Consider the following 7,511-nt stretch of genomic DNA (forward strand, 5'->3'; position numbering starts at 1 on the left):
TAATATATAAATTTTTTATTTTTTTTTTATTCTTGGTTGACTTGCTTTTTCGTAAAAATTGAAGGCTTTTTCTTCAATTCAATTAGATATTCTTTAAATTATTTTTCAGTCAATTTTTTATTATATTAATTTAAGAAAAAACTATCAAAAGTATCCATGAAGTTTACGAACGCTGACAAAAGTACCCATAAAATAAGGAAATTAACGATGTACCTATGACAAAAGTATTCAAACTCTAATTTTTTGGTTGATTTTTTAATAAAATTTTCAAACTACCCCCACTCTCAACCTCAATTCACTTTTTCAACTTTCCATAACCCAACCTGTACCTTTAAAACCTTTGTCATGGTCTCATGGAGTCCACAACTACTCCTATAATAGACCAGGCCAAAATCAATGATAGTGGTGGTGATGATAGTGGTGGTGGTAGAGGACTTCGACCGATTCCTGGCAAATAAATTTAGTATGGTGAGCTCTTTCCCATTTTTTCACCAATCCTTTCACACAAAGAAAGCCCTCAAATTAAGAAAAAAAAGGAGAAAACAACTGAAACTATTAAAAACTGTTCCTTTATGATTCTTTCTCTGATTCTTCATCGGTATTTATTGATTCTTTTGTTAATCTCGGCGCTGCAATCTTCTGTTGCGTTACTATCCAAAATTTCCACCATAAAAGGTTCATTTCGTCTGTTGTAAGAGTAGTTTTGGACTCCATGACAATGATTTTAAAGGTGCATGTTGAATTATGGAAAGTTGAAAAAGTGAATTGAGGTTGAGGATGGGGATAGTTTAGTAATTTTATTAAAAAATCAACAAAAAATTAGGGCTTGGATACTTTTGTCATACGGATCTCATCTTCCATGGGTATATCGTTAATTTCCTTAATTTATGGGTACTTTTGTCAGCGTTCATAAACTTCATGGGTACTTTTGGTAATTTTTCCTTAATTTAAAAAAATTAAAATAAACACATCTAAATAAATTTAGTATCTTTTCTTTTTCAAATTTAAAATACAAATTAAAAAAACAGTTTAAATAAGATTAAAATCTAGAAATCTAATTTCAAATATCCAAATCTATTTTAAACCCTTAAACACTAACACAAAAAAATAATCCCTAAAATCTCAAAACACACCTCCCTCCTAAAACGACAAAATCTAGGCACTGTAATCCTCGTCGTCATTACCGCTTCCACACAACGCGCTCCTCCTCCGCGCCGTGCTCATCTTCGTCATTGCTTCCTCCTCTGCAACACGTTCCTCCTCGTCTCTGCGCTTCTCCTACACGCCACTGCCTTTTTTGCGACACGTTCTTCTGCGTCGGAAATATAGGTATTTGGATGTGTTTGTATTGACAAAATTTTTTTTGCACTATTCTGTTTGATTTGGAACTTGTTACCTCCTTCACATTTTCTGGGTTATTAGAGTTCTTGGTCTCCCCTTTTTTTGTTTAATAAAAAGTTCTATCTTCTTAATATATACATAATATTGGATGTGTCTGTGATTTTTTCTTTTTTTTAATGTGATTGTGATGATATTTTTTTGCGCTCATCTATTTGATTTGGAGTTTGTAATATTAAGTAATTTGAATGAGTCAATACTGAATTTTGATGTGTTTATATTATTCATTTAATTTTGGACGTGTTTATGTTATTCTTTATGGCTCTATTTTGTTGATGTATAGAATGAAACACAGGCACAAAGATACAAATATTAAAAACATAGACATAAAATATTTGTGTCTATGTATTGTGTTTGACAAAAATAATGAATAAGACACACAATTATTTGAAAATGAAAAGATTGAATTACTCTTTATTCAAGTACAAGTTCTATCACCACCACTCACCACTACACACCCATCACCCCAAACATTGCACGTCATCACCATTGAATTTTTATTTGTTCAAGTATTTTTTTCCTTCCAATATCATCTCAAATTATCATTCAAATATTAAATATACATTTTTTTAAAAAAATAGAAAACCAAAGTCCAAAATTTATCAAAGATTAGTCAAAATTTAAATAAATAAAAAATTAAATGTACAATTTTTTCTTGAAAAAAACAAAAAATCAGTGCCCAGAAAAAGAGAGGAAGAAGAAGATGATTGCAAGGAAGAAGCAGAAAACCAGAAAAAGAAGAAGGTAGTAGAAAAAAGAACGACGAAGACAACTACATGGAGGAAAATAGGCGGAGATAGAACCAAAAGAGACAAATCGAGAGAAAGAGCAGATCTGAAAGGTGGAGCTTGGATATGGAAGGTATAAAGGAGAGACAGAATAGATCTGAAAGAGGGAGAGTGTAGTGAGGCAGTCTCACCAGCAGAGATGAAGTAGAACACAGAGGAATGTGCGTCCATGAATAGGCGGAGTAATATGGCAGCAAATGGTAAATCGGATGACAGCATTAGAGGGAGAGGAAGAGATGACAATCGAATTTCCATTGGTGAGGGTTCAAGAAGGCAGAAGGAGGAGAATTGTGACCAATGAAAAAGGAAGAGATGGTTGTAGAATCTAAAAGAGGAAAAAAAAAGAAAGGTTTAGGGAGATAGGAGGACAAATTTTGGAGATTTAAAAATTCAATAAGGTAGAAGAGTAAAAAATTAGTATCTCACAAGTTGTGTCTCAGTGTCTCACCAAATTGGAAGTACACAAATTTAGTGTCTTTGTGTTTATCCATGTCCTCCTGTGTCCTTCAAAAATTTGCGTCTCTCCAAACTAAATAGCAGACATGTGTCATGGTCATGTCTCACTGAAACATGTATATGAACCAAACACCATCTGTCCACCTATATTCCCAAGTTCGTATATTTAATTTGTGAAGTGAGTTTAATTTATTTTGAAAACTTTTGTGATTTCATCGAAAGTGATTACAAATTTTACCGTGACAAGTATAATAATAAATTAAATAAAAATGATAATGGTTCTTTAAAATATTAAACTTAAATGCCAAATAAATGACAATATTTAAATGATGAGTAGAATTTTTTTTGTCACCCACAGTGTTTCTGAGTTTGGAATTTGAATTCTAACTTGTTTAAGCGGACAAGTGAACTAACTACTCGACTAACTCAAATCGGTTAAAATAAACAATTTTTTTATAAATAATAAATAGTTAAACAGCACTACATAACTCACCAAAACCCCACTTAGCCCAAACTCAAGGGTCCATTGTTGAATGCGCAGCCCATCCTCCACAGCCCCAAACCAGTGCCACTCAACTACTTTAAGCCGTCCACAAGCAAGCTTGGCTCAATTTTCGTAAAACTCATTTCATGGCTTAATATTAGGCTTATTAGACTATCTCTAGTAGAAAACTCATCCCAATCCCTATTTATGGCCCACCTGTCATAAAAAGTAACTCCACATCAGCTTTTGTATCATAAGCCATAAATAGGAACTCAAAGAATTTTTCTCTTCACCATTAGGAGGAACTAATTTTAATTCCTATTGTGGTCCTACTTAATTAATTAATTAAAATAATTAAAATTAATGTTGTTACTATTTTTTTAATAATATTATTTAAATTTATAAATTCAAAAATAATTCACTATTAAAAGATATTAATATTAAAAAATTCATATATAACAATAATACACAATATATATAAATTAAGACTTCATATAATTATTTATTTTTATAATAACTTGTCATATAGCAAGTTATTATTGGACAATACAAGTTCCCATTTAAAGAAATTTTCTTCTTTTAAAAACTGTGTAGGAATTCTTTTTCTGTTCTCTCCAACGATTGGTTTCTCCTCATATCAGAAAAAGTATAATAAGAACTGGACCATTAGACTCTCTCTTAGCCTTTTTGTCTTTTCGGCAATCATTTTTGGGATCCTTTAGTAATTGCAGCAGTTGCCAGCAAATAAATGGTTAACTTAAAAACTGTTCGTTCTTGGAATAGTGATAAACCATTATTTTATGATTTATATTGTGTTTAATTGAGTGGTTTTATCAAGCCTTTACCCACTTATTCATATGATTAGCATGATTTTGTAATTTCTTTCTAGTATTGTTTATGGTTGAAAACTTGCTTCCCAGAAACCTTTAATTAGTACATTTTAATTCTCCTTTATCACATTCGATGCCGTGACCCGTGTGTTAAGTGTTTCAGGCCTCATAAGGCGGGAATGGCTTAGAGAATAGGGAGGAAGCTTGCAAAAATGGAAGAAACACAAGAAACTAAGGAGATGACCAGCGAACACTAACGCGAGCGCGTGCCCCACACGAACGCGCGGAATGAAGAAAATCACAATGACGCGAACGCGTGCCTGACGCGTACGCGTGGATTGGAGTCTGCACGAATGACGCGAACGCGTGGACAACGCGAACACGTGACAATGAAAATCACTGAATGACACGAACGCGTGGACAATGCGTACGTGTGACCTGCGCAATCTGCAAAAATAACAGAATAAGCTGGGGGCGATTTCGGGTTGTGTTTTAACCCAGTTTTCGGCCCAGAAACACAGATTAAAGTGAAGGAACATGAAGAGACTCAACATGTAACACCCTACCATACAAAGTCTTATGCTTAACTCATAATTCAGAGATGGCAAGGTATTACGACCTCTAAAACAAAAATTTAGTACGTATAGTAGTATGAATAATTGATTATAACTAGGAGCCTTTGTAGAAAAAGGGGGCAAACAAAAACCGTAACTCGAACGTGCAACACTCCGATCGATAACGTAACGAACCGGGATAAGCTAACGCGAGGTCATATATATAAAGAGTGTCAAAAACAAGAATATCAAGACTCAAAATCCGGCTGCGAAGAGAACCGGTCCGAGCATAGCAATATATACATATGATAAAATAAGGAAACCCCAAAGGAAACCCAAAGGGACACAAATACAGAAAACCTATTCTCCAAAAATCCCCTCTAGAAGGAGTCATCACAGTTTGTATTATTTAATGTAGCATATATGCATTTATACTTAGCCATAAATATGGCTCCGCCGTCACACGACATAATCCAGCCATCCGGCTCACAGTTAAATCCATAACCAGCCAATTCATTAACAATTATGGCCCTTCGGCCCATGGCATAACAAGCACTTCCACCGCCATCCTCCGCATCTCACATAATCATCTATGATCCTCAATGATCATTCATTTTTCTCTTGCTTCACTCGCAAGTTACCACATTCACTAGCCCTTTTTCCAATGCTAGGCATATCATAATGATTTAAGACATAAGGGATGAGATCGGAGGCTTAGAAGTATGAAATTTGGCTTTTAAAACTCAAAAATCAACTTTGGGATGAACACAGGGCCACGCGTACGCGCACTCCACGCGCATGCGTGGATGATGCTTTCTCGAAGAACGGCGCATACGCGCCAAGTGCGCCTACACGCGAGGGATCATTCTGCTAAAAATTTTCTAAGTTAAAAGCTGCAGAATTCACAGATTCAACCCCCAATCTTCCGACGGTCATAACTCTCTCATTTTAAATCATTTTTCACCCGTTCTTCGAACGGCTTGGACATCCCGGATCCAATTTCATTTCTAAACAGATTTGGCACAAATCAAAGATCCGTAGTCCAAGTTATGTCCCGTCAAGGTATGCCCAAAAACCATATTTTCATTCAAAACCACAAAGTACCATTTTCAAAACAAGCCACTTTCAACTCTTTTCAAAATCAATTAAAACATGCCAATTTCAACCATTTTCTTTGAAATCATTCAAAATATACCAAAATCAACAACAAGCCATCCTCAACTCACGCATTGACATTTTACCAAAATTCTCAAAACTACCTCCAACCATTTTAACACTTCTCAATCAAAAGGCCAAAGGATTTACCACACCCAAGGTCCAAGGAGACAAGATTAACCTTCTCCTTCAAGAGAGTTGGGTCCTATAATATCAAAGAACCCAAAATCTCAACATTTTTACTCATGAAACTCGAAATCAAGGGCTGGAATTTCGAACAGTAAAATGTGGCTTACCTCAAGATTAATTGTATGGGTTTTGTAGAGCTCTCCACAGTGAACGCGTGGCCGCAAACGGAGCGGCAATCGGAGCTCTAGATCAAAAGTTATGGTGGTTTGAAGATCAAGTGAGAGAAAGAACTTGAGAGAGTGTTCTTCCCTCCATAGCCTCCATTTTCAGCGTGTTTAGTGTGTTGTGAGGAGAGAGAGTGCTGAAAACTAGGGTTTTGGTTTAGTTATGTTGGGCCAAGGGTCCACTTTGGGTCCGGTTGGACCGGTTTGGCCCGTTCGGTCCAATCTTGGTCCAATTTCCATAAAATTGGTACCGAAATTCTCGTCTCAATTTCCTCTATCATATTAAGCCATAAAAATATCATTTTTGGCTTTCTAGAATAAATTCTCATATATGGGTTAATTAGCCGTTAATTAACTGGGTCTTACACAACACGCTTTGACACACACCCATAAGCATCCACACACATTGAGATACATTGATATTAGGATTACTTTTAGCTTTACATTGATAGTTTATACTTTGGACTTTGGATGTTGAAGAATCATCATCTCGGTCGAAATTACAACTTTAGTTTGTTTCCTTATTCCTTTACTGTTTTCAGTTGATCATTGACCCTATTCAAATAAGTATGTTACATTTTGGATTTATTAATACATAGAATTGCCTTTACTTTTAATTAATTTTAAATCTCTATTTTATTTTATTTTATTCAATTATGTCTTCTTATATTTCTATGAATATTAATTCCATGTCAATGGAGTAGATTTTCTACTTGACATGGGGGTTGATTAAGAGGAGACACTTGAGTTGGAATGCTCAAGTGCTTAGTTAAATTGGACATTGTTGGCTAATTCTGTATCTACTAACGCTAGACCTTTCCAAGGGAAAGAACTAGGAATTGTGGATAAGAGTCAGTTCAATCACTTGATTTGCCTTTATTTAATAAGGGTTAACTAAGTGAAAACAACAACCTCTTTATATTACACTTAAGAAGATTCCAACAAGGATAGAACTTCCAATTAATCAATTCCCCAGTCAAGGATTTTTATATTAATAATCATTCTTAGTTTTATTGCTTTAATTTATAATTATTTTAATTATTCATTATCCAACCCAAACCTTTTGGAAAATTTCTGATTAATAAATTAGCACTCTTTCTTGCAACTCGTTGGGAAACGACCTGTGACTCATACTCCCAGTATTTTTAATTCTAATTTTTGTGACAACCCTTTTTAAATTGAGAAGCGAATTTTAGCTGGTTGAGAACTGTACTTGCAACGCATTCTGTTTATTAATTTCTTAACTGGTCAATTTCTGCCACCATCAATTTTTGGCGTCGTTGCCGGGGAGTTGCAATAGTGTGCTAGATTATTAATTAGTGTACATATTTTATTTATTTGCATATTTTATTTTTATTTTGTTACCATGAGCTATATGTCTTTCTCATTGAATGACGCGTTCATTGCCTGATCCGAGCTTAGCCACTTTTGATCCTGAAATTGAAAGAACTCTTTCACGTATTAGGCGAGCTCGACGTCGGTTAGCCTCTGAG

This window comes from Arachis ipaensis, chromosome B01 (assembly GCF_000816755.2).
Source record: "Arachis ipaensis cultivar K30076 chromosome B01, Araip1.1, whole genome shotgun sequence".
Taxonomy (NCBI): domain Eukaryota; kingdom Viridiplantae; phylum Streptophyta; class Magnoliopsida; order Fabales; family Fabaceae; genus Arachis; species Arachis ipaensis.